Source organism: Lepus europaeus, chromosome 2 (genome assembly GCF_033115175.1).
Source record: "Lepus europaeus isolate LE1 chromosome 2, mLepTim1.pri, whole genome shotgun sequence".
Taxonomy (NCBI): domain Eukaryota; kingdom Metazoa; phylum Chordata; class Mammalia; order Lagomorpha; family Leporidae; genus Lepus; species Lepus europaeus.
The window spans coordinates 140,704,171-140,731,729 of NC_084828.1; the positions used below are offsets into that span (position 1 = coordinate 140,704,171).

General features: G+C 54.1%; 1 protein-coding gene across 2 annotated transcripts in view; it reads right to left on the reverse strand.

The window, feature by feature from the left end:
• Positions 1–22,670, reverse strand: part of PXYLP1 (2-phosphoxylose phosphatase 1) — a 69,478-nt gene extending 46,808 nt beyond the window's left edge. Inside the window, exon 1 of one of the 2 annotated variants that reach the window (XM_062213992.1) lies at positions 22,592–22,670. The gene's annotated coding sequence lies outside the window, so the exon portion shown is untranslated. Of the gene's footprint in view, positions 1–11,516; positions 11,597–22,591 lie in introns of those variants that run through there. The other variant, XM_062214002.1, reaches the window with a different exon arrangement.
• Between the last annotated feature and the right edge of the window lie 4,889 nt (positions 22,671–27,559).

Consider the following 27,559-nt stretch of genomic DNA (forward strand, 5'->3'; position numbering starts at 1 on the left):
TCTGGAGCCCTTCTCTCTCCCTTAGGGAGCCATAGTTTCCCCATCTATGAAACGGGAACCATCCCTAGACCCGGCTCATAGGCAGCGTAAGGCTGACAAGCTGTATCCATTTAGGGCACTCATAACTCCCAAAAAGCTGGGAGTGAGCGTCAGCAGTGATTTTTCTTAAGGTTCACACCCTCCAGCCACAGGTACACCGCGGGCTCTGCTTCCCAACTGTCTGTGCTCCTCTGCCCCAGCTCAGAAACAGAATGGCCACTTGGCCAGGCCAGAGAGAGCCAGAATTCAAAGAGGTTTTAGTCATTACCTGGTTGGAATCCTCTTGTTGAAGTGGAGAGAGGTCAGCGCAGGTGAGAACTGGCGCAGAGCCCGAGGCTGTGCATCAAGCCCGACTGCACGGCCCAAACCCCGGCTCCCCCTCACCTGCTGCCTTCTTCCTTCTCACACTCATGGCAGACACTTCCAACTGTCCCAAGACCATCCCAAGGGCCTATCCCCTCCTTCCTCTTGGGGCCAGATCCCTCAGGGTCATAGCGGAATACAAGGAAACCCAGCTGGAGATAGTATTTTTTCCAGATCAACTAGCTGTGGGCATGAGACAGGGTTCTGGTCAAGGAATTGAGATTGGAAATAATCTGGCAATTCCAGATCTAAAGGAGCTGGCTGTCCTCCCTGCTCCCCTGCCCACGCTCTGAAACACTGCCATGTTGGTGAGCCGGCTTCCAGCCCACAGAGGGAGACAGACAAGAACCCTGGGTGACCACAAGGGCAAAGCCGCCCATGCCCTCAGCTGCCCATCAGCTCAGATTGTGTTGGAAGAGAAAAATCAATCTCACGACCAGTGGAAGCCAATGTCATTTCACTCCGCTTAAAGCAGCCCAACAATATGCTACCTGGAACTTGTTGTCGGCACTACACTGTGCGCCCACGCCTTAGTGGGGGCTCCCACGTGGAGGCGCAGGAGTAAGGGGACACACACTTCCCACGATCTGCAGGCAGAACGCCTCCTCTCTCACCGCTCAACATCACTCTTAGACAGGACAGAAATGAAACACAGGCACAATAATCTTTGTTCTTTTTCAACGCTATATTTTGCTTCATCTTAAATCAGGCTCATGTTTATGAAGATGGCTTGGCTGCAGGCAACCAAAGTCACATCAACATTCTCCCTACAGAGTTGGGGCAGCGGCTCCAGGGCTGGTGAATTCAGCAGCTCAAAGGCCTCTCCAGCAAGATTTTTGCTCTCTGCCATCCTCTGTGTTTGTCTGCTCTGGCCTGGCTTCCCACAGGACCTCAAGATGGCGGCCGCGTCCCCAGGGATCACGGCCATCCCTGGCAATGTGCAGAGGCAGGAGGGAAGCCTTTCCCAGACCCCCCCCCCCCCGACAGACCACCCCTCCCGTGCCACTGGCTCAATGTCACATGGCCAGGCCCAGTCACTGGCACTGCCAGATTGGATGAGGTTGGTAAGGATTTACTCTGTTGGGAATGAGGGGCGAGGCCATGCTGGCAAAGGTTTAACAACACGCACAATTATTCTAACACAGTATTCTCAAACTCGAGCCATCTGATGAGAGCACCAGCACTTTTCAGATGGAGTGAGCAAAGCACAGGTAGTCACGACTGCCCGTTTAGAAAATATCGGTGCTGTTGGGGCCGGTGCTGTGCCGGCGCTGTGCCGGCGCCGTGGTTAATCCTCTGCCCGTGGCACCAGCATCCTATATGGGCACCGGGTTCTAGTCCCAGTTGCTCCTCTTCCAGTCCAGTTCTCTGCTCTGGCCTGGGAGGGTAGTGGAGGATGGCCCAAGTGCTTGGGCCCTGCACCCGCATGGGAGACCAGGAGAAGCACCTGGCTCCTGGCTTCGGATTGGTGCAGCACCGGCCATAGTGGCCATTTGGGGAGTGAACCAATGGAAGGAAGACCTTTCTCTCTCTCCCTCTCACTGTCTATCTGTCAAATTAAAAAAAAAAAATCAGTGCTGGTCTGTTTGGGTGTAACTGGGCAATGACGCCGTGCAGCTTCCCGCAGCCTAAGTGCACACGTCCCACTTGTGGGAGCTTTGTTCCACATTTTACACTTTTTTTTTTTAAGGATTTTATTTATTTGAGAGGTAGAGTTACAGACAGAAAGAGGGAGAGACAGAGAGAGAGAGAGATCCTCCATCCACTGGTTCACTACCCAAATGGCCACAACGGGCTGGTGCTGGGCCAATCTGAGGCCAGGAGCCAGGAGCTTCTTCCAGGTCTCCCACACAAGTGCAGGGGCCCAAGGACTTGGGCCATCTTCTACCACTTTCCAAGGCCATAGCAGAGAGCTGGATCAGAAGTGGAGCAGCCAGGACTCGAACTGGCGCCCATAGGGGATGCTGGCACCACAGGGAGAGGCTTAGCCTGCTACGTCACAGCGCCGGCCCCTTCACATTTTTAGAACATGCAGCATGAAGATTCACCTACCATGTGGGATCTGAGGCTGGTAATCTACAGACTTAGCAGGCTTAAATGCTTCAGAGAATGTTTTTTTCCTTCATCTGTGAAGTACATTTCAAACCACTTTCTCCTCAGGGGTTTCTCCCCATCTCTGCGAAGGATAAACCTGTCATGCAGTTGACGGTATCTCAGGGCAGAACAAACACCGAAGCCACCCAGACAGGATTGGCACTTGGACGTACTCTTGTTCGTGCCGACATTCTGGAAGAAATCTGTGTTCCACCCAGCTTTGCTGCTTTGCTCTTTCTTAAGTTTAGAAATAGCTACATCTGCAACCGGCATTTTTATTTTAGAATGTCAAAGGCAACTGTAAGTACCTCCACGACAGAAAAGAACACACAGTTGGCATGATTTACTCACCACAAAGGCACTTTAGAAGTAGAGCTTTCTGAGGGGCCGGTGCTGTGGCTTAGTGGGTAAAGTCGCCGCCTGCGGTGCCGGCATCCCAAATGGACACTGGTTCGAGTCCCAGCTGCTTCACTTCCAGCCTAGCTATCAGCTACGGCCTGGGGAAGCAGCAGCAGATGGCCCAAATCCTTGGACCCCTGCACCCTCATGGGATACCCAGAAGAAGCTCCTGGCTCCTGGCTTATTTGGCGCAGCTCCAGCCGTTGCAGCCATCTGGGGAGTGAAACAGCGGATGGAAGACCTCTCCCTCTCTTTCTCTGCCTCTCTATAGCTCTGTCTTTCAAATAAATAAATAAATCTTTTTTAAAAAAAGTAGAGCTTTCTGAAAGGCTTGCTTTGCAAGCAGACTGTGTCAGTTAAAAGTTTTTCAAAATGTCAAGGAAAGCATGAGAGAATTAAACAGACAGGCTGGCAAACTGGAAACACCAGAGGTGTTTGACAAAGGTTGCAGTGATAAAAGTCATATTTCCAAAGGCAGGAAAAAAAAAAAAAAAAAACCCTTACAAAGTCCTGAGAATTACAGCTGTGTCACGTGAACCAGGCACACCTGCAAACACAGGCTGCCAAGGCCACGTACGCTGTCTGCAACCTGCATGGGTACAGGAAGCTCACGCGTGTCACCGTAACAGTTCCACCCACTGTGGCCTCTTGCAGCTGGGAGCACACACATCTACAGATTCTGACAGAACCCTGTGCCCCCCTGCCCAAGGCAGGGAGGGGCTCCAGGCACCCTGAGGCTCACTGTCACTGCCAGTGCGGGTGGGCAGGACCTCCAGACACTCAGCATGTATTTTCTCACTCGGTGGCAGGTCGGCAGCGCTGGCAGCGGCTCAGGATGAGCCCTCCTGCCCATGGAGGTGAGCAAGGGTGGGGAGCCACCTGCTGGGGAGGCTGTGGAGGGCGGACAAGCGGGACCTCTAGGAGTCCTCCATGTGCTGAAACGCAAGGACTCTCAGATTCAGACCTGAAACAAGCTCTGCCAACTGTTTTTTGGCTCCTGTGCACTTATGAAGTGACAGGAAGGGCAAAGGTAGCCAAGAGCACTGTCACACGGAATCACAGACATTTAGCTTGGGAAGGAATCTCAATAGCTACCTAGCCCTGGCTCCCTGCCAATGAAGTAGGGACTCACACTGTTACAAGCTCCAAGAGTTGATTCAGCTCAGGTGGTAATGAGGGGCCGGCGCTGTGGCATAGCGGGTAAAGTTGTCACCTGCAGTGCCGGCATCCCATATGGGCGCTGGTTCGAGTCCCGACTGCTCCACTTCCGATCCAGCTCTCTGCTATGGCCCAGGATAGCAGTGGAGGATGGCCCAAGTCCTTGGGCCCTGCACCCACATAGGAGACCCAGAGGAAGTTCCTGGCTCCTGGCTTCAGATAGGCATAGCTCAGGCTGTTGTGGCCAAATGGGGAGTGAACCAGCGGATGGAAGACCTCTCTCTCTGCCTCTCCTCTCTCTGTGTAACTCTGACTTTCAAATAAATAAATAAATCTTTAAAAAAAAATAAAGTGGTAATGAAACACCAGACTTAAGGGCAATGGTGCTTAGTGAGAAACTTGGGGGAAGAAACTGTTGACACCAATAATTTTGAGTATGAAAACCATGGGGTAGCTAACATACTTGTTCACACACCAGTTTCCACAACTGAAGCTAAATGGGCAACTCCTAATTCAACCACCACCAAATGGGGTTTCTTTGCATGTTTACTAAATAGTGTAAAGAGAAAACCTGTAATAATTCAACGTTTGTTTCACTTAAAAATTTTTCTTTATATACTTTGAGAGGGAGGGAGAGAAAGACGGAAGGAGGGAGAGAAAGGGTGAGAAAGAGGGACAGGGCGCTCCCATTGTTGGTTCATGCCCCAGGTGGCCACAACAGCTGGGTCCAAAGCCAGGAGCTGGGAAGCGAGCCAGGTCTCCCCGATGGGCTGTTGAGAACCCACTACGTGAACCATCGCTGCGGCCTCCCGGCTTCTGTCCTCACGGGAAGCTGGAATCAGGCAGCTTGGTGTGGGACGCAGACGTGTGTTCACCAGGCCCGAGAGGTTTGCTTTAGGAGTCACCTTCCAAGGTCTGCTGCGTTGGTTTGGCTACTACTGTGCGTCTCACGGGGAGTCGTGGTGGTGCAGGTGTTTGCTGCAGATTGTGTGCAGCAGCCTGCTGCTGAGAACCTGCTGGTTACAGAGAAACTACCCACCGACGGCCGCCCCATCACCGATCTCGGCACAAATGATTCAGTCGGGATGAAGATCTGGTTTCCTTTCTTTAAGCTAAGAACATGCCTGAAAGATTTTTTTTTTTTTGGGGGGGGGGGGAGGGGGTAAGGCAATGGCATAGCCTAATTTAATTTTTTTAAAAGATGTATTTATTGGCCGATGCCGCAACTCACTAGGCTAATCCTCCACCTGCGGCGCCGGCACACCAGGTTCTAGTCCCGGTCGGGGCGCCGGATTCTGTCCCGGTCGCTCCTCTTCCTGTCCAGCTCTCTGCTGTGGCCCAGGAAGGCAGTGGAGGATGGCTCAGGTCCTTGGGCCCTGCAACTGCATGGGAGACCAGGAGAAGCACCTGGCTCCTGGCTTCGGATCAGGGGGGTGAACCAATGGAAGGAAGACCTTTCTCTCTGTCTCTCTCTCTCACTGTCCACTCTGCCTGTCAAAAATATAAATAAATAAATAAATAAATAAAGATGTATTTATTTATTTATTTGAAAGAGTTCCACAGAGGGAGGAGAGGCAGAGAAGTAGAGACAGAGAGAGAGGTCTTCCATCCACTGGTTCACTCCCCAATTGGCCGCAACGGCCGGAGCTGAGCCGAATAAGCCAGGAGCCAGGAGCTTCTTCCGGGTCTCCCATGTGGGTGCAGGGGCCCAAGGACTTGGCCATCTTCCACTGCTTTCCCAGGCTATAGCAGAGAGCTGGATCGGAAGTGGAGCAGCCGGGACTAGAACCAGTACCATTATGAGATGCTGGTGCTTCAGGCCAGGGCATTAACCTGCTGTGCCACAGCGCCGTCCCCCTAACTTAATTTTAAAACCATAACAAAATTTTGCTTTTCCTCCAAGGTCTGAATGTCCCTGGTGAGTACATTCACTGGGTCTCTGGCCCTTCAGCAGTCTCCCATAAGGCTCTAGGGATGTCAGCCAAACACAACCTACAAGACCACACCTGCAGCGTCCAGCCTCACCTCACGCCCTACAGAAGAGCCTTGCTCTTGGAGACTCAGGGCCTGTACCCAGGCACGTCCAATCAGAGCGGTGGGTCAGCTGGGCAGGTGCCTAGGAAGCCGACCCACAAGTGGTATCAACTGTACCACCCCCTCACCTCCACCCCCCGCCAAGAAAGAACCTGGAACAGAGAGAGCTGTGGCTCTCTGGAGCTGTGTTGGGCAGGGGAGGAGTGAGACTCTTAGGGTCAGGCTGGAGCCATTGAATGTCTTCCTGGGAGGACTGGTGGGCTGAGGCCGGTGAGCACACTGAGGCCCAGGCCAGAATGCTCAGGGAGCAGTGAAAGAGAGCACGGTGGCTTTAAAGCACATCCACAAGTTAGTTGCCTGTGACATCTCCCAGCAAAAGAGGTGTCCACGTCCCAGACAGACCTTTGGGACTGCCTCCGTTAACAGACTGGGATGGCAACAACGCGGCAAGACCCCCAGGGCCACCTCAGAAACACCCATGCACATGCTGCCTGGTTCTCTCCCTCCTGGGCCAGCTGCTTTGGCGCCTGAAGCCACGATGAGAGGACAAGAATGTCCAAGACTATCCAAGAAGCCTCAGCCTTGGCTTCAGGGATGTGAGCGACGCTCCCAGACCATCTATTGCCTGGGTAACCACCTGAGAAATCGCTGGCTGGGCCCAGTCCACCTCCAGACCATGAGGTAGCAGACAAGTGATGGCTGCTTTAAGGCACCAAGTTTGGGGATAATTTATGCAGCAGGGGTGAGCTCCATGGGGATGGGAACTCTGTCAATCCTTGTACCCCCAGTGCCAGACTTGTACCCCCAGTGCCAGAGCCAAGTGCAATCAATCTCTGTTAAGTGAACGAACAAAGAGATGGACGCACAGAGAGGCTCACGACAGCCATGAGCGTGCCACTGCTCTGCCTGCCCTAAGCCCCTGCGCACCTCCCTGCCGGTTCTCCACCTTTCCGCCTCATTGCCTCCTGGTGATCCCGAGGTCCAGCTCAAAGGTCACTTTCTCAGGGAAGAAGCCGCTCTCCAACGTCTCTGGTTACGTCAGCATCCTGTCTGACATTCAAGTCCCCTGGATTTCTCCTTTGTGACCCTTCTCAGGACGGCCATTACATAATCAAAGGACCGCTTTAAAATTCCTGGCTGGCTAGCTATCTCCTTCCATTGACCCGAGCCCGCATGATGGCAGACAGTGTGTATCTGTGTGTCCCCGGGGCTGGACAAAGCCTGGCCCTCAGCTGACTGACCACAAGGCAGAACATTTCCGAAAACTGACAACCGACAGCCAGCCTCATCATTAGGAGGTGCATACTTGTTCGAGAGGTCTCTATTCCTGAGCTGGAACGAACTGCTAACTGCCAGCCTCCCTTCCACGCCTCCCAAAGCCACTCACCCTGCTCAACCTCAGCCACAGACCCCAGGGGACCCGAGAGGTTGAGCATCTACTGCAAGTCTGCACAGTCAATCGGGGAAGAGCTAGAATCTGAAGCGAGTTCTCTGACTTGCCTGCTCAGTGCCATTTCCATCACACACACCTGCCTCCTGGATGCCTCTACTCATGTAAAATGCCCTGAAGCCATTGTAATCCCTTCGTCCAAACAACAGCAAACAGAGCGAGCCACTTTTCCTGGTGGGACACATACACCAGCTATGCTTCCAGTGTTTCACACAGAGTCCATACTGCCCACATTTAAGAAGAGCTCGGGGCCATACTTCAGGGACCTCCTTGCCAAATACCTGATGGATGAGCCCCTTGGGCCTCTAGTTCACATTTCAATTTGGCTCCCAGGTTACCAGGCAGCCCCTGCACCAGTTCCCTGAACCTTTTCTTTTTCTCTACCACAATCAGCCCTCGGTATCCGCAAGCTCAAACCAGCCTCCGACTGGAACTATTCAAAAGCCAGAATTGCCTCTGTACTGAAGATGTGCAGACTTATTTTCCCTGGTCATTATTTCTTAAACAATACGGCATAGCAACTGTTTATGACGAACTTACATTGTATTGGGTATTGTATGTAATCGTGAGTGACATGATTTAAAATACATGGCAGGATAGGCTCAGGGTATATGCAAATAAGGTGTCATTTTATACAAGGGACTTGAGCATCCGCAGAATTTGGTGTTCTGTGCATGTGTGTGTGTGGTGTGTGGGGAGGGGAGCTGTTTAGACACCAATCCCCCACCGACAGCGAGGGGCACCTGCACTTGTTATTTCTGGGATCTTGGGAAGAGATGAAGAACATGAATAAACTAAGATCAAGGACAGTCTAGGTGACCTGTGATAGTCCAGTAGGATGGAACCCTGAACCGAGCTTTTGCAGACAATGCAGTAACCAGAAAAGGCACCCCTGAACCTGCTGTGAAAGGGGGAAAGGAACAGAACCACGCACTGCATGACTTTATTCTTTTTTTTTCTCAACGTGTACACATATGCCTACGTTTGGAAAACTGGGATAGCGAGATGGCATTTCCCAGCCTTCACATTGATAAAACATAAAAAGATCATTCATCTCTCATGAATGCTAGTCTCAGGGGAATGAGTTCTTTCACCGACTGTTGATGAGGGAGTTCACTGGAATAGTCATGGAGGGCAACAGGGGTTTCCATCAAAACACACACACACACACACACACATACTCCTTTTGCCTTAAGCCTCTGTATTCTGGGTATCTATCCCACAAAAAATGCTGGCTTGTGTACAGAGCATTAGGCATCATTACAAAAATGTAAAAACATGGAGAACTACTGGGTAAGATAGTGTATCCCATATCATGGAGTGCCTGGGTTTGATATCTGACCCTGGCTACTGGCTCCAGCTTCCTGCTAACATAGACTGTGAGTGGGTAGGGAGGCAGGGGCAGCAGGTGATGGTTCAGTTAGTTGGGTTTCGGCCATCCCGCCAGTTTCCGGCTCTGGGATTCAGCCTGGCCCAGCCCTGGTGGTTGTAAGCATTTGGGGAGTGAACTAGCAGATGGAACGAATACACACACACACACACACTCTTTCAGCATCTACCTCTCAAATTTAAAAACAAAAAAATGAAAACAATTGCAATGTTCATTGATAGGGAATGTGTTAAAAAAAAATCACATCTTGTCCATACCACGGAGCATGATTCAGCCTTAAAAAAGAAAGTGAGTTAGGTGTGGATGTGAACAAGACTGTTATAAGCAAAACAAAAACCAAAGTTACAAACAAAACAGAGCAAAAGTAGCAGCATCATAATAGATACGGTATAATCCCACATAGGTGCAACACACATGTGCTTATCTTGAGATGTCTAGGTAAATTTTCAGAAAATACCTAAACTTAGAGAAAAATGTCTAGCAGGAGACAGCCCCAAATTAACCACAGTCATCACTATTTTGGAGTGGGAAGGACCCTTCCATATTTACTCTTGTATTTAATGTTTTGTTTTTATAATACATTGTATAAAAATGAAAATGATTAATGTTGACAGAGGAAATGCTACACTGTTAACTCAAAACCATAGGCTACAGCACAGCACTCGACCTTTGGTCTGGATTATGTTAGGAAGATGAAAGTACGTTACAAAGTCTGGCCTGAGTGGCTTGAGGCACCAATGGGGACCTGTGTTGTATATTCTTTAGAATCTTGAACCTATATTAGAAAGAGAATTTAGGAGTGAGCGTTTGGCCCAGCAGTTTAAGTTGTTGCTGGGGACCCATGCATCTGAGCTACCTCACAGCGCCTGGTTCGAGTCCCAAGGGCTCCGCCTCCGATCCAGCTTCCTGCTAACGTATACCCAGAAGCAGCAGGTGATGGCTCAAGTACGTGGGTTCCTGCCACCACCATGGGAGACCCAGCTGGGGTTCTGGCTCCTGGCTTTGGCCTGGCCCAGTTCTGACTGTTGCGGGCATTTGGGGGAGTGAACCAGTCGATATCTATCTACCTTTCAAACACAATGAAAATAAATTTAAAATTTCTTTTTTTTTTTTAATTTTTTTTTTGACAGGCAGAGTGGATAGTGAGAGAGAGAGAGACAGAGAGAAGGGTCTTCCTTTTTGCTGTTGGTTCACCCTCCAATGGCCGCTGCGGCCAGTGCATCGTGCTGATCCGAAGCCAGGAGCCAGGTGCTTCTCCTGGTCTCCCATGCGGGTGCAGGGCCCAAGCACTTGGGCCATCCTCTACTGCCTTCCCGGGCCATAGCAGAGAGCTGGCCTGAAGAGGGGCAACCGGGATAGAATCCGGCGCCCCAACCGGGACTAGAACCTGGTGTGCCGGCGCCGCAAGGCAGAGGATTAGCCTGTTAAGCCACGCGCCAGCTGAAAATAAATTTAAAATTTCAAAGAACATTTAAAATAATTGTTAGTTTAAAAAGAAAAGCAGTAGAAAGAGCAAATATGCCCTGAATGTTATGAGTGGCTATGGTTGTGATTCCAAGAAATCTTCATTTTCTTTAATAAAACAAATTGCAAAACAGAAGATTGGTTTACCACCCTTTAAGCACAGGGTGGGATCCTCTGACCTAAAGATGTATTGTCTCCCTTACATTTTTCTTCGTTTTCCCCATCTTCTGAAACAAACATGTATTTCTTTTAAAACCAGAGAAAAGGAATGCTGCACCATGTATTTAACTGATTTTAAACACTGTAGTTAAGCAAGAACTCACCAAGCAGCCACATGATAAATTATAAAGTGACCAGGGGTTTTGAAACAATGTTCCCTTTCAACACTCCATGCAACAGGGAGCCTGATGAGCGATTCAGATAAGAGCATAGCTACTTGGGTTTGCCTGGGAGGGGCCTCCTGCCCCACTTAGCAGTAGCCCCAGCCACCTGCAGAACCCTGCATTCCAGGACCACCAGGAGACAACGCACTGTCCAGGCAGACCAAGGCTGCCGGGGCCAAGGGGTGGCATGGGCAACTCTGTGCTGGGCTGATCCAAGAGGCCTTCATGAGAAAGGCAGAAACTGGGGAAGTAGAAGGGCAGCAAGGACGGGCAGAGGGCGTGCCTAACAGCAGCAGACATCTACCCAGGAGGCCCAGCCGCACAGGAGCCCTGGAGGAGGGGGCGAGCCAGCAAGGCAGAGGACCGCAGGGTCAGGCCGTGTTTCTGCAGGAGTGGGGAGCTCCTGAGAGCTTCTAAGGGGAGCCCGACAGTAGGAAGGTGACATTACAGAACTGTACTCCTAAGCTGCTGATGGACACACTCCTGCACATTCATCCCGCCTCCGGGCCGAAGCAAGAAGACACCCCCACCCTTCTGTGCTGTGCCGTGTAGTGTGGGCGCTCACAGCTCCTCCTTATACAACCACAGTGTTGCCAAGGCTGTGCTGTGTTCAGCCAGGTGGTGAGGCCGGGTCAGGCAGCAGCCTTCTACTGCACCAGTGGAGAAGTGACCCACATCCCCGGGGGCAGTGGGGCTGGGGTCCCCCACAGCTGAGATCCAGGCCTGTCTTCCCACCACTCACCAGCTTGGGGAGGTTCCTTCCTCTCTCTCAGTTGCAGTCTCCTCATCTGTAAATGGCAGGTCCTTTACTCACTCGACAAGTATTTGCTGAGCACTTGCCTGCCCCCTGCCAAGCACAGTTAAGGAAACTGGAGATGAGCAGTGAGCCAATCGGGTGACACGCCCTGCCCTCCCGGGGCAGGGTCTCCAGCGGAGTGCGACACTGCCAACCTCTAAAGGTGGAGGGGGAGACGTCCTTGGAAAGCACGTGGGATGGTATGGGTCCTCTTTCCCCTCCTCCTCGTTACTGTTCACAATCCCTACAGCACTTGGACCAAGAAGGCCCCCAAATAACCACCAGGGGGCTGTCAGTCTCCTGCTGTAGATTCAGACTAGCCTACCTTGAAGCAAAGTGTTTTCCACGCAGTACCTCCCAGCCCTGTCAAGCCCCTCTCCCTAGCCAGGGTTTGGGGGAAAGAAGAGGGAAACAGCCCCCAAAGCCATTCATTACCATGAAGCCAGCTGATAGTTTTGTATAAGCCCCAGGTTGTGCTGGCCACAGCCTGCCCCTCCTGGCCCGGGGCGCCTGCGTGCAGACAACGTGAACCCCTGATAGATTGCAGGCCCCTGTGGATAGGTCCCAGCCACTGCCATCAGCGTGTGAGAGGTGAGCCCTCGCTATGTGGATTTCAGTGTTAAATGGTCCTTTCACGTGCCCAAGGGGGTACAGGGTGCCTGAGGCGGAGGCAGTAACAGGCAACTGCCAGGACACATTTCAGAGCGAGTGGCCGAACAGCATTGGCCAGAGTCCAGGGCAGAGGAGGTACCGTGGCCAACTTCGGAACCTCATCCTCAGGGCTCCAAGAAAATGCTCCGTCAAAAGTCTGGCCGGCGAGCATCCTGGTATGTGATGACAACCTCGGCTTTCCTCACCAGCTACGTGCTGGCGCTCTGTGCCAGCCTCTATTTTTGTAGCCTGAGTAATTCCTGGGCAATGGACCAGACAAGGATCGGAGACAGAGGGGACAGGGCACGAGAGGCAATGGCACTAACGACAGGGCCCGTGTCCTGCTCAGCCTGACGGCAACCCCTGCAGCGCCGGGGCCAGGCCAGCAGCCTAGCCCTCTCCAGACTCTCCCCCTAAACTCCTACGCAGCCGCACCCCCCCACACACACAGCCTGGACCCGAGTTCCGTGCAGCTGGGCCTGCATCTGCCCTGCTCACCAGTGTAACCTCAAGCCTGCATGGTTGAACCAGCCCCTCCCAACTCTGACACGTGGCACCACCGCAGCTCCCCAGGACCCCGGTGCCCCTTTTCATCACTCACTGCCTGTGTCCATTTCACTCTGGACCTGGAGGGCTTCTTGGCCTGGTTCATTCCTGCTCGGGTTTAAACTCTGTTCAAATACTACCTGCCCTTGGAAATCTTCCCTCACCCCAAGGCTGGGTGATATCCTCCAATACTGGGCAAGCAAGGGACCCAGGGCCTGCTCCTCCCAAAACACATCAGGACTACAGGCTCACGTTGGCTTCCTTGCCTGCCATCCCCGCTTCACTCCAGGGCCAGGTGGACACAGACTGCAGTAAACAGCAGGTACTCAATAGGTGTGTGGGAGAAGGGAGGGCGGTGGAAGGGTGGCACCAAAGCTGGGTGTTGAGGATGGAGAAGCGCCTGTCACAAACAGCTACAACAAACTCAAAGAGAAGAAAGCAGCTGAAACCCAAGAGACCAATGGACCGCTCGCTGTTTACTGAGGAACACGAGCAGGAAGCAGTGAAAAACCTCTTCTTGATGAATCAGAGTAGAAATCAGAGGTCGGATCTCCAGACGTGAGATCGGGAGGAGCCGCAGAGGAAGAGAAACGTCTAGGAAGCTAGGTGGGATTCCCCGACATGCTGGTGGGTCAGGGGAGCCATTGGCCATCCGCTCTGGGGTAACCTCCACCTGTGAGGTGAATCAACTCAGGCCTCCCTCCCACAGGGCTGCTCGGGGCACGCCCTGGGTCAGGGAGGAGAGGCCGTGAGAGCGTTCCATTGCCCTGCTGTCAGCTGGCCCAGTTCCTAGAGGCAAGGATTTAGGACAGATGATCTCCAGGGAGTGAAGACTGCTTCTGGCGGAAGCCTTCTTAGCACAGCATCTCCTTCTAAGGAAGATACCTCCAGTTTCCTTCAATGTTCTGTCCTTCTTCTTGCCAACAGAATCCTGATTTGGGGCGGGACAGGGTGGCGGAGGAGAGGGGGAGGAGGAGGGCGTTAGGGCAGCAGAGATCTAGTCAGGACCCCGACCACATTTCCCAGCTTCCCTTGCAGGAGCTGTGACCATGTGACTGAGCCCTGGCCAATGGAGTATCAGGGTTGGTTAATGTACCGCCTCTGAGCCTGGCCCATAAAATCCTCCCATACTATCCTCCGAGTTCCCTTCTCCTTGGCTGACTGAGCGAATGACAGCCTGGATCTTATGACAGCCTGGATCCCCGAATCACCGCTTGGAGGGCAGCGCCCCACTTACCAGGCACGGACGATTGGGACTCTCTGTCTGAGCCACTAACCATGTTTGTGAGCTTATCTCTTACTCACATGACCCCTCTGGCCCTTGTAGCTGGGGGCAGTCTTGTGATACAGTTCCATCTGGGAAATGTCAGGGAACTATCTGATTTCCCTAGGCACCGACGTGGCTGGCACCTCCACCTGCCTGCATTAGACGTCTTGTCATCCAAGAGAGTAACAGAAACATCGTCCAGCCAGATCTCAGCTGCTGAGGCGACACCAGGGACCACCCACCTTCAGACACCTTGTGACATGAGGAAAAGCAAACCTTTTTCTACTCAAGCCACTGACTGGGGCGTGGCTCTCTGCTACGTGAAAAGCGCCGCTCCATCACTACGGCAGGCTATTCCATGTCCTGCAGTCAGGACTGAGGCTTCGGAGCGGAGGGCAGTCCCTGAGCTCCCTGGGACGCTGGAGAGGTAGGGCCTGCCAGACGAGCAGGACATGGAGACAGAGGCTGTGATGGCGCACGTTCCTCCCGGGGGGTAGTGAGTATCGGGCAGGCAGCTGGCACAGGCTCTGGGAGTTCCTGACTCTATTTCCAGCACACTGGGCACAGAGGGAACACTGCTCAAGCGAGGAAAGAGAACGCACAACCCTCGGGCGAGCCAATTGCAATTACGTACTGTAAGGAGAGTCGCTAAACACCATCAATTAATGCAGCTGCTTCAAGCTAATCAGCAGTCGTTAGAATGACATGCTCAAGAAGAGAAAATCAAAAATCATACACTGCCAACATAAAAAGGCTGGAAATTACGTGCGCCGTGAAGGAGGCAGGCATGCCGAGGTCTTCCCGCCTGCTGACGCTAGCCGTCTACTAAAATATGCCTGGTTCTTTTTTTTTTTTTGTTTTTTTCCAAAGACACAGTAATTTTTCACCTTGAAGTCAGAGCCAACAATGTAACCACCCAGGCCACAGATCTTCCACCGCGAATTCCCCAGCTTTGATTTTCCAGGTCTGCATTTCCCCTGGGAACTGTGATGGAGACAGACACATTGGAGACACAAGGGGGCCTGGGCTGGGAAATGCAGAGGCAGCTTGGCTGAGAGAGAAGTCGGAGCACCTGGGGAGCTGTTTGTGCAATGTGGAAATGGCCTCCACCCCCGCCCCTCCCCAACATAACTCAATTCCCTCTATGTACAAAAAGATGGCATCATTTGGCATTTCTTTATTTTCCAAGAATGGAGCAAGTTTAAAAAGATAAAACCTCATTCACTGCAAATCCCAGTAGCTGAAACACGAGGCTACCCATGAAGAGAAGGAACTGCTTTCCCAGTCTGACTCAGAGGTCCGAGGTCATCCATGATAGAGGGGTGCCAGCCACACACGCCGAGGCAGCGAGTTAGTGATGCGCTCCGGTCCCCAGGGCAGCCCTCCTAGCAGGCTTCCCCAGTGCCAGCTCCGTGGCAGCAGGTGCTGGTTGGGCAGGCTGCCATGCTGGAGCCTCCACGGGCTGCACGGAGCAAGCCAGAGTGAGGTCTGGGGAGGATGCACCTCACCTTCTAGGACCAGTTAGCAAACTCCAGTCTACCCTCATCGCTGCAGGTCAGAAGGTCCTGGCCACAGCAGAACACAGAAAGCAGGGTGGTCTGGCCTCCTGCCTCTGGCTAGCACCCAACCAGCCCACAGGTGTGGCCATGCCACCCCTGACTTACAGAACTGGGCCTCTCTGATGGTGTCAGTGGGTTTGGGGACTGCGAAGGGCCAGGGTGCACTGCATCCACTACGACCAACAATGGTGCCACTGGCCACTGGTCACACTCCCCACAACCTGTGGCCTGGAGCCAGAGTGAAAACATTAACCATGTGTCCAACAGAGACCTACAAAGACGAGTTCCTGTCTTAAATACCTGGACAGGGCACGGCAAACCAGTGTGTGCCAGCTTTAGAGCATCAGCCCCCTCCCAGCGTGTTCTTGGTCACCCTCTTCCAGGCCCCAGCCCGGCCCCTCCTGGCCGTAACAAGTGGCCAAGGGCCAGGCGAGCACCTGGAAGTAGGTCTGTGTCCTTCGCTAGGAACCGAAGTGTTGCAGCCTCTGTTCCACGAGGACACAGACCTAAGAGTCCTGCCCCCATCATCCTACATCCACCATCTCTGTGCATCTGATGGGCACCCAACACAGCACACTCAGGCCCCTGCACCAAGCGCCCAGTGGAACCTCTGCACCCACAGCCCCTGAGCAGTCTCTGCAGGAGGCGCTGGTGGCGTGGCGCACCACACCACACCCCCCCCACCACACCACACCCCCCCACACACACACCACACCCCTCCACACACACCACACCACACCCCCACACACACACCACACCCCCACACACACCACACCACACCCCCACACACACCACACCCCCCCACACACACCACACCCCTCCACACACACCACACCACACCCCCCCACACACACCACACCCCTCCACACACACCACACCCCCACCACATACACACACCACACACATACATACCACACACATACACATCCCATATCACACCACATACATACACACACCAAATCACACCACACATGCACACTACATACCACATGCACACGCCACACACACATACACACTACACACACACCACATACATACACACGCACCACATGTACACACCGTACATACATACACACCACATGCACACACTACACACACCACACATGCACACGCACACACCACACACACCACACATACCACACACACACCACACATGCCACATACACATACACACATATACACACCACACACATATACACACAAATCACACACCACACACACACCACACATGCCACACACATATACACACCACACATGTACACACATACCACACATGCCACACACATACACACCACGCATGTACACACATACCACACACATACACACCCACACGCCACACACACCACACATACATACACATCACACATGCTACACACACACCACACAGGGACTTACACACCACATACACACATGCCACACACATGCACACATCACATATACACCACACACCTCATGTATCACACACACCACACACACATACACATACCACACACATACACACACACACCACACACATACACCACACATGCCACACACATATACACACCACGCATGTACACACACACCACACAGGGACCTACACAGCACATACAAACACACACCACACATACATGCCACACACATGTACACATCACATATATACCACACACCACATGTATCACACACACCACACACACACCACACACACACCACACACACACCACACACACACCACACACACACACACCACACACACACACCACACACACACCACACACACACCACACACACACACCACACACACACCACACACACACCACACACACATACACACACACCACACACACACCACACACACACACCACACACATACCACACACACACCACACACACACCACACACACACACCACACACACACCACACACACACCACACACACACACACCACACACACGCAGTTTGCTTGACCTGCAGAACATGAGAAGATGGCAACGCCTACTTTCACCCTCCAGCAGGAGGCCGCCTTCATTCCAGATGACTCAGGCACCGCGGCTGGGGCAGGCCCCTGCATCCTGAAACTCAAGGGCACCCAGGCCCCCCGGGACTTCCCTGCTCCGGCAGCCTGAATTCCACGGGAAGCCTTCGTTACGCTGAAGAGCGTCTCCCTGTCTCGGAGCGGAGCCCGGACGTGCCGGGAGGAATCATGAACCTGCTTGCCTACTTACGGGCCAATGCGCTGCCTCAGTCTAACGTACAACAATGAATCTATTTCAGGAAAAGAGCTAGGATGTGAAATACCGATCACTCATCTCTGCTTGTCAAGATTTCTAGACTCGTCTACACTTTTCAGGAAGCTCCTACCTACTTCTCCCCGTGGTTCAGTTCTGGTTTTCCAAGTGTGACAGTCATTTGGGCAAGACTGTGTCCCTCCAGAACGATTTCTGAGCTTCCCGACGGTGCTGCTGTAACTTTAATAACCTCTCCCTCCCGGGAGCCTAATGCCTCTTTCCTGTTAGAAGCACAAAGAGTTAACCAGATAGCAAAGGTTTTATTTTAACTTCAGACTCTCTATGTGCAGACGTCAAACTCGGCAGAGGAAAACGTTCGTTTTATAATTAAAGCGTTTGAGGTGATGTGGCATCTCTGAAGGCCTGAAGGGTGGTGTCGGACAGGGGAGCGAGGCAGGCCTCGGACAGCCAGCTGTGGTTTGCTAGCTGGGAAAGACCCAGGTCTCCAGATAAGGGAGGACAAACAGCACTTGATCTACCCATTAAGCTGGTGTGAACGAGGCCTCTCACCACAAACCGAGGTGGAAGGAGGGGCGGGGCGTGGGCCAAAGCCAGGTCACCACTTTTCATCTGCATCTGTTTCCAAAAGCTCTGGTGCCCATGTCCTTGACGACAGCTCTCCCCAACAAAGGTCACACAGGGGGTGGCAGGCAGATGACAAAAAGGGCCTTGTAACCAGAAACAGGAGTAACTGGGGGAGCAACCGCAGACAGAAAGAGAAGCAGGAAGCGCCTCCCCCCATGTCTCCACTGCTCAAACCATCCTCCAGCCCAAGCACCCGGCAAGGATGGGTGCATGCAGGCCTGGGGAAGCAGCCAAGGCCGCCTCAGGACCTCCTCTGCCAGTTCCTCCGGGGCTTTTTGATGACTTTCAATCACCAACTTGTTCCAGGCTCCTGGGGTTGTCCCTCGCTTCATTAGAGACTCATCTTTTCCCCAAAGCCAGTGCCAGGGGGCTGGTGGTGTGGCACAGCAGGATAAGCTGCCACTTGTGGCACCAGCATCCCAGACAGGTGCCAGTTCGAGTCCCAGCTGTTCCACTTCCAATCCAGCTCCCTACTCCTGGCTTCAGCCTGGCCCAGTCCGGGCTGTTGCAGCCATTTGGGGAGTGAAATGGTGGACGAAAGATTTCTCTCTCTCTCACTCTCTCTCTCTCTCTCTAACTTTGCCTTTCAAATAAACAGAATCTTTAAAAAAAAAAAAAAAAGCCCATGGCTTCTCCAATCAAGGACAGAGGCGGGTCAGGACAGCCTGGGGTTCTGGCGTGGAGGGAAGCAGGTTGGTCTGCGGCTCAGTGAGCCGACCATGGCCCACTGCCTTTCGGACCCAGAACAACACTGCAATTTGCTCTGGCTTCCTAGGTGCCCCCTTATGCTGAATAGCAGTAGCTCCAGGTTGAGGGGCTCCCATGGCCCTTAATCTAGCCAGGAGGCAGCCCAACAGGTTCAAGAGGGATTCCTGGAAGGCTGCTCTGTCCAAAGGCCACTGCCCCACTGGAAGGCTGTTCCCTCTCGTCCCCCAGGCTCTCTGAGCTGCTTTCCTGTGGCCCCTGCCCTCAGCATCTCAGGTGTGAGGAGGCTCCCGGGGGCCAGACCCACCCTTTCCAGAGGGACACACTCTGCATTCCGGAACTTAAAACAAGGACAGGCATTTGACACAGTGCTGAGGATGCTGCTTGGGATGCCCCCATTCCATATCCGAGTGTCTGGGCTCAAGTCCCCGCCCTGTTCCCATCCGGGTTCCCATTAATGCATGCCTAGAGGCAGCACAGGATGGCTCAGGCCCTTGCATCCTTGCCAGCCATGCGGGAGACATGGACTGAGCTCACAGCTCCTGACAGGGTCGGTTTTCCTATCTAACAGGAGCGTCTACACTAGCACACAGGCTGCTCCCTTATCCACCACCCGAGCTCCTGAGATCTCTTCGTCTGAGTTCTCAGGACCTCGAACAGCCTCCTGCCCTTTCTACTCCCTGCCCCACTTCCAGCGAGTCCTCTCATTCTCTCACAAACGGGAGGCATTAATCACACCTCTTCCAGCACACAGACTTCCAGCAGCTGCACGAATTCTGGGTGAGAGCCAGACCTACACAGAGGCTGGGGAAGAGAGATAAATTCCTGACAGCCAGGGACAGCGCAGGTCCCCACATCCAAGTGGCATTCTGAATCCTAGCCCTTCCTGGAGGGACACCTGAACACAAAGGGGTACTGGGCACTCGGACGGGCTCAGCCCCTGGCTGCACTCCCTCGGGCTGGCCTGGCAGGGACAGAAGAGCCCAGGTCTCTACCACCTCTGGCAGACCAAAGCATTGTCCCCACCTCCAGTCTCTTCCCAACCAACAGAGCCTTAAGCCACATGGCCAGAGAGGGCTCCTAGCCCTCTGCATGGGGCTGTCCAAGTGGATGCATCTCCCTTGGGCGCCCAAGGCAGGAGCTCCCTGGAGTGCCCACGACCCCCTCACCCTGACTCCTGGGATGGGGACAGCTGATTTCCTTCATGGAAACCCTGGAGTTCCCAGTGAGGTCACAGCCCCAGTTGCCAGAGCCTGGGCTCTCTCTACCTGTCCCTCACCCCTGCCCTCTAGGGTGTACACACACACACAGTGTGTATCCAGCAAGATTACATTTTATGGATTTTTTTTTTAAGTTAAAAATAGAGGCCAGCACTGTGGCATAGTGGATAAAGCTGCTGTCTGCAGTGCCAGCACCCCATATGGGCATTGGTTGAAGACCTGGCTGCTCTACTTCTGATCCAGGTCCCTGCTAATGGCCTGGGAAAGCAGCAGAAGATGGCCTGAGTGCTTGGATCCCTGCACCCATGTGGGAGACCCAGAGGAAGCTCCTGGCTCCTGGCTCTGGCCCAGTTCCAGCCGTTGTGGCCATATGGGGAGTGAACCAGCAGATGAAAGACTTCTCTCTCTGACTCTGCCTTTCAAATAAATAAATACATCTTTTAAAAAAAAAAGAAATAAAGGAATTTAAGAATAACCTGTTGAAGAGCACAGCGGGGTGGGAAAGCATGGGTGGAGGTCTCGGACTGATTCAGGAAGAGGAGCCACCTCTCTACTTTTCACGAGCCCTGAGCACCAATGCACAGAGGGCAAGGAGTTCCCGGCCGGATGCTCGGGCCACAGCCATGATTTCTCTCCACCCCGAAGGTGCTCCTGACCTCCTGGGCACCTGGTGGTCAGCAGCTCATCAGACAGCAGTGTGCTGAGAGGCAAGCATCACCCCCAGCAATTTGTGGACACTGGGGTGGGGTGGGGGGGCTGCTGGGCAGTGCAATCCTGGCTACTTCTTTATCTATTCAAGGGTGGAGGCATATTGAGCTGTAGGGAAGGGAGTACTGACAGTTTAGCTCCACAAAGGCTCAGAGCTCCCTGTTCCAAAGGCCAGGGACCCACCCTGTCCCCCATGCCCAAACACAGCCTCCCCCGGCCTCCGTGAGGGAGGGCTGCCAGGAGACAACCTCTGACAGAGAAGTCCCCCGGACGTGTCCTTTCTCTGAGATAGGCAATTAATTGAATCCAAGACTTAATGAAAGAGAAGGGACGGGCGAGTCACACACTGGCTTTCAGGCTGCCATCTCCACTGCTCTCCAGGGACCTGGAGGCTTCTCGAGCCATCTGCTTCCAATCCTCTTTGCACAACTGTCCCCCCAACCCCCTGGGCACCAGCACCTCTGAGGAGGAATGGCTGCCCTACAGCCTCACGTTGGAAGGGCTACACGGGGCACTGTTTGTAAATAGCAGAAGTGCCCAAGCCGGGAAGGGCCTGCCAGGCCATTCACAATACACTTCCCCATCCCCACCCAAACCTGATCCCATTGCACTTGTTGAATGGCCCCTTGCCTGCCCATGAAGACACGGGCCACCCACAAGGCGACAGTCTCCAACCCATGGAGCCCCTTCGAAGCCCCACACTCAAAACACAAGCGGGAAAACTGGGCTCCACGTCCCCTGCCCCGCCAATCCTTCACCGTCCACAGGAACAGCTTGGCAGGTGGCGACAGTCATAAAGAATGCTACCTGCTAGACGCAAACCCGTACGTGTGTGTGTGTGTGTGTGTGTGACAAAGCCAGAGTCTTTAATATATCGCAACGTGGGCAAGTTCTCCAACAAAAGCCAAGGCCGAGGGGTCTGCGCCCAGGAACGCCGACCTGCTCCGAGGCCCGACCCGGGGCTCCGGGAGACGCCAGCCCCGCCCCCGCGAAAGGCCGAGCCGAACTTGGCGTCCGTCTTCTCACCTGGACGCGGGCCGGCTGGGGAATGCCCGGGACCGGGAGCCCGGAGCTGGCACTGCGGCCGGAATCGGGCAGCTGGAGCGCGGGAGCCGTGCAGGCACCAGAGGGAGACAGGCTCGCAGGAGAGGCGCGGGGCTGGGGGCGCAGGAGCAGGGGACTCCGGGCTGGGCCAGCCGGGAATGGGCAGGCGCGTTAGACGGTGCCCGGCGTGGAGAGGGGCGCGGGGCCGGGGGCCCCGGGTTGGCACTCAGAGCAAGCAGGAGAATAGCTTGGGAGGGGGAGGGCCCGTGAGTCGGGGGTCTTCAGGGGACATGCCCGGTCGGTGGTGGGATTCGGCGCCCAAGCTTGGAACCCCACAGCAGCCCCACGCCCACTGCTGCGTCGCGGGGACCCCCTCAGTGTCCCCACCCCCGCCTCCGAATGCCCGCCGGCCCCGAGCGCCACGCCGCTCAGCCCCAACCGCCACCGCCCGGGCGGGCGCCGCACTCACCGCCCATGGTCCGGCCCAGCTCCGGCTCCGCCGCTGCGCGCCCCGCTCGCCGCCCTCCGCCAGCTCCTCCCGGTGCGAGGGGAGGCGAGGGCGGCGCGCACGGGCCGCGGGGCAACGCGGGGTCCCGCAGCGCCCCCTGCCGCCCCCGCCGCGCTCCGTGCCCGGCGCCCTCGAGCTCCTCCCAGGAGGCGGCCCGGAGGGGCAGCCGGGCTGTGACCGCGGGCGCCAAGGGGTGGGGGTTAGAGCGGCGATTGCCTGGGGGAGGCCGAGGAGACCCTGCAGAACCGTGCGGGTCCGCGGAGCTCCCGGCGCGCGACAGCCACGGGCTCGCCGGGACCGCGGCCACGGCTCTGGGCTCCCCACCACGGCGCATTTGGGATCCGGGACTGCGCGGAGGCGCGCCACGGCTCGGGCCCACGGAGCGGGACGGCCCGGGGCCCGGCGCGGGTGCTTTAGGACCCTGTGCCTGGCTCGGGGGTGCCTATCCCGGTGCTGGGGGTGGGCGCGCATGTTTGATGTGGCTGCAAACCGTCGCGATTCTCGCCACCGTGTTCCCCCCTCCGGCCCCCGCCTGTCCCAGACTGCCCTTCCGGCGCAGGCCACATCCGGCCCTGGGTTGATCCCAGAGCTCGCCGGCCGTTCTGTCTCCGAGTGCCAGGGGGAGGTCGCGGCCCGGCGCAAGGTCCCCAGCTCCCGCGCCGGGCCCGCCGCTTCCTCTATAGGCGCGCGGCTGTCCGACTCGAGCCCGAGATGTGTGGGTCCGCTGGCGGGGGGGGGACGACCTCATCAGGTCGAAGTCAGCGGTGACCGGTGACCGCTCGGTGCCCTAGCCCTAGCGCAGCCAGCCGTGGGTGAGACAGATAAGCATCGTCACCACTGTTCTTTACCTGGGAAGTGCGGGTGACCTTTCTTCATGGTGGGTGGCTCCCAAATCCACACCCTTGACCCAGCTATTTTATCTCTGTTGACCTCTACTTGGAATTTTCTGCCTGCAAGTGTCCACCTCGCGTCGAATCACCATGTTCTGCACCAGATTCTACCTCTGCGGCCTCCTGACTCCATTTGCGCTGTGCTCTCTCCCTCCTCCCGGCCACCTGGGTTGCCTTCCTCCTCTGAAGGCTTGGTTGGCCGGTCAGCACCTGCCTCAGGTGGGCAGCCAACCTGCCCTTCTCCTCCCACTCCCCTGATGCAAGGCTGCGCGCTCACTGCCTTCTGTCTGCCCTGGTTACTGCCACAGCCTCTGCCAATTCAGGAGCACCAGATCTTTGCACTGTCCCCGTAAGCATCACCCCAGCCCTCCCGGCCGGGTCTCCAGTGTGTCCACGGGCCACCCCACCCCACCAAGCACTGTCTCCTCCTTCCCTTAGCCCTGGTGCCATCTGGTCTCAATGACAGCCTGACTCACACTCTCTTCAACAAAAAGAATCCATGGGCTTATGGAAATGAGAAGCCTAGGGCACGCAGCTCCAGGCCTGGAATTAGCTCCAGGCTGGCAGGATCCTCTGCCTCTTTTCCCCTTCCCAGCCCACCAGAGACCTCAGCAGATCCAGGTTCACAGCCTCCTGGCTCCAAAGAGCCGGGGCCTGGCTCTGTTTGGCAAGATTGGGCCCCTGCCCATACTGTTCCCAGACTCTCTGCGGCGCTGTCACCTCTGCAGGGAACATGGGTGCGTTCCCGGATCCCCTGTCTGACAGTGACTCAGGGGCCCTTTCTCTAACCATCTCTTGGCAGAATTGCCACAACAAGAGTTGGCCTTGAGGCAGGGCATTTGGTGGGGCTGGGACCCAGACTGGGAGCCAGGGGGCACAGGCCCTTTCTGCTTCTAGCTGCCTGCTCCGCCCATTTGGGGTTTCTGTCTTTGTCCATCTGCCTCCCTAGGTCACGGTGAGTACAGAGATGGTCTGAGGCCCCTTGGGGAATCCAGCATCACGCTTTCCCTGGACCCCGACCCCTCCCATCTCTTCCCCTCCAGTTCACTGTCTCCCAAAGGCCTCAGTGCCCCCTTCCATTCGTGGTTAAAGGCATCCCCTCTCCACTCCCTCACTCCTGTGGGTGTTAGGTTCTGCCCTGAAAAAAGGAAGGGGTAAAGGGAAGGAAAGAGCAGATTCCTGTATGGAATATATATATATATATATTATAAAAAATATATATAAAGTATCTCAGGACCATCCCCCATTAATTCTCTTTCTGCTGTGGCTGTTGAAGAGATAGGCTGTCAGCCTGCAGCAGCTGGTGGCCATCTGGGCAGCACCTGGGGAGACCTTACCGGAGGTTGTAGCTGAAAGAGCAGAGTGGAGAGAGAGAAAGAGAGAGTGAGCCTTCTACCATGCCTTGAAATGAATATATCCCTGGATTGTTTAAGTATCTGTTCCAATAATCTCTCCCTCCCCCAAGCAAATTAGAATTGGATTCTTCTGTCACTTGGAGACCAAGGGAAAAAGCCCCTAGCACAGTGCCTGGCACATCACCTCCTGCAAGACAGTAGCCATCACCATTGTTCATCTGATGGAGCAGAGAGCTTTGCACAGCAAAGACCGTGGGACAGAAGGAAGTGAACAAATGCAGCGCCATTCGCACACAACCTTCATCTCCCTTCCTATTCTCCAGCTAGCTCCTTTGTCCTTGCCACAGGCACATCCTGGCCCCCAGAGAATCCCCTTGAAATTCATCAAAAGCTGAGCCCACCCATCTTAGAAAAATAGTCCCAGGCTCACCCAAGTAATGAATATTCTGCTAGCCAGCTGACAGTTGCTGCTAGAACTGGTAGGCAGCTAGAAGCAGGTGCCTGTCTTCCATTCTGTTTCAATTCCTCGAGCAAAAATTGTGCAAATATTTGCACAGCCTCCTTTGCTCTGTGCTACAGACTTAATGGGCTACTGCCTCTACACCTAAAGGACTTCGCCACAGGGGAAGACAAATAGTCTAGGACAGGGGCAGGAGTGGCAGGTGACAATACAGGGCAGTCTGGCAGGTGAGGGCGGGCGTGCCGCTGCAGCTCTGAGTCCCGAAGGCCTGTGCTGCTTGCTGCCCGCCTGCCTTTCAGCGCAATGTTCACAGACTCACAGAACAACTCTGCTGTGCCCACCAATACCCAGGTCATGCATATTATTTTTAATTTCCACTTGCCACGGATCTTATTCTTCTGACTATAAGAGGACCCCTTCGTTGTAGAAACGTGGCAAAATGCACAGTACTCAAATGTAAACATTAGACTACACATGATCCATGACAGATTGGTGTTGATTTGCAGAGTAGAGAACCTTGAGCTGAGATATAAAGACAGAATATTGTCCCATGCACATTTCACCCGACTCCTGGCCACCCCAGGGCCTCAGGAAGACAAGTGGCTGGCAAGAGGCTACAGATCATTTTGGAGACTTGCAGAAATGTGGCCTTCTCCCTAAGACATGTATGTTTTCAGCAAACGCAGTCCAGGCCTCCCGGCTCCAGGGTGGTCCTTCTCCATTATTTATGTATGCATGCTTCATTTTACTCACCGCCAGCTGTGGGCCCTTCTGCCCCACCCCCAGCAGGCTTAGTATACCAGCCCCTCCCCCACCTGAGAGCAACCAGGGAGGGCAAACTCATTTTCCCGGCTATCTGGGTGAAATTTAATTAGAAAGGCAAATCTGGAAGAGCAGGACACAAAATAACCACATTAAATAAAAAGAAGAAATGGCTCTGAACCTGACCTTGAGCCAAAAAAATCACAAAGGACCACAGTAACTTGCTGAATCATAGATCTAAATATTCATTTTTGTCCTCTAAACTCAGCCCAACTGCAAGACGCAAGCATGAGATGCACTCTCTCAAATCACATTTAGAACTCACAAAAGGACAACAAGGGCTCTGGCTGTGTGTTCCATCTAAAATAACTCCCGACACGTGGCTGGTGCTTTATAAAAGTTGGCGGGATGGATGGAAGGACCAGGAGTCCACCCTGCCTCTCACTTTCCCTGGAGGAATCCATCAGTAAGGATGCTGGGAGCGTGGCAGAGCTTTCCCCAATCCCACAGCCTCTTGAGAGGCAGCTGGAGCTCAGGGTCCATGAGAGAGGTGAGGCCCAAGTAACACCCAAGACTTCCAGTTAGGACTCAAAGCAGAAAAGGTGAAAGTTAGAAAACAGCCTTCAAGTGCTGAAAGGCGTTGCCAGTGTAGAGGCCTCTATTTGCAGAGAAAATACAGGGCAGAGACTAGTCGCTTGCCCAAAGCCGGTCACAATGCAGCAAGATCCAGTGTTAAAATCCCGGCCTCCTGAACATTTTAGGGACCCTTTCACTGAACTTCAACTTTGGTGTCTTCTTTGTGTGTATGTGAGTGTGTGTGTGTGTGAATTTTTCTAAACTGGTGCATGAAAATATGACATCTCTGCACTCTCCAAAGAGGAGCACAGCAGAAAATTTAAGAGTTCATCTGAATATTTTGGAGATGTCATTCCAAAGCCACTTGGGGCTCCCACTGCTCTCGGCAAATGCAGGTCACTGCCATTCGTGAACACTGGCTGAGCTGATTTGGATTCTGATGTCCTTTGCCTCCAGCCCAGGCCTCCCTTTGAAGCCACAGACCAGAACATCCAACTGCTTGCTCAGTGATTCCACCATAAATGCTTCAAGTCCAAGAGTGAGCAGGTGCTTCCTGTCTTAGGGAATAGCACCCTACTTTCCTAGTCTGAAGCTAGAAACGAGACACCTTTCTTGCCCTCCTCCCCCATGTCTGCTGGTCCTCTCCCAGCTCTTCTTCTTCTTTTGTTTTTATAATTTGCTTGACAAAGTTTTTTTTTTTTTTTTTAAGATTTATTTATTTATTTGACAGAGTTACACAGAGAGGAAAGGCAGAGAGAGAGAGGTGTCTTCCATCCAATGGTTCACTCAATTGGCCGCAACGGCCAGAGCTGTGCTGATCCAAAGCCAGGAGCCCGGAGCTTCTTCTGGGTCTCCCACGTGGGTTCAGGGGCCCAAGGACTTGGGC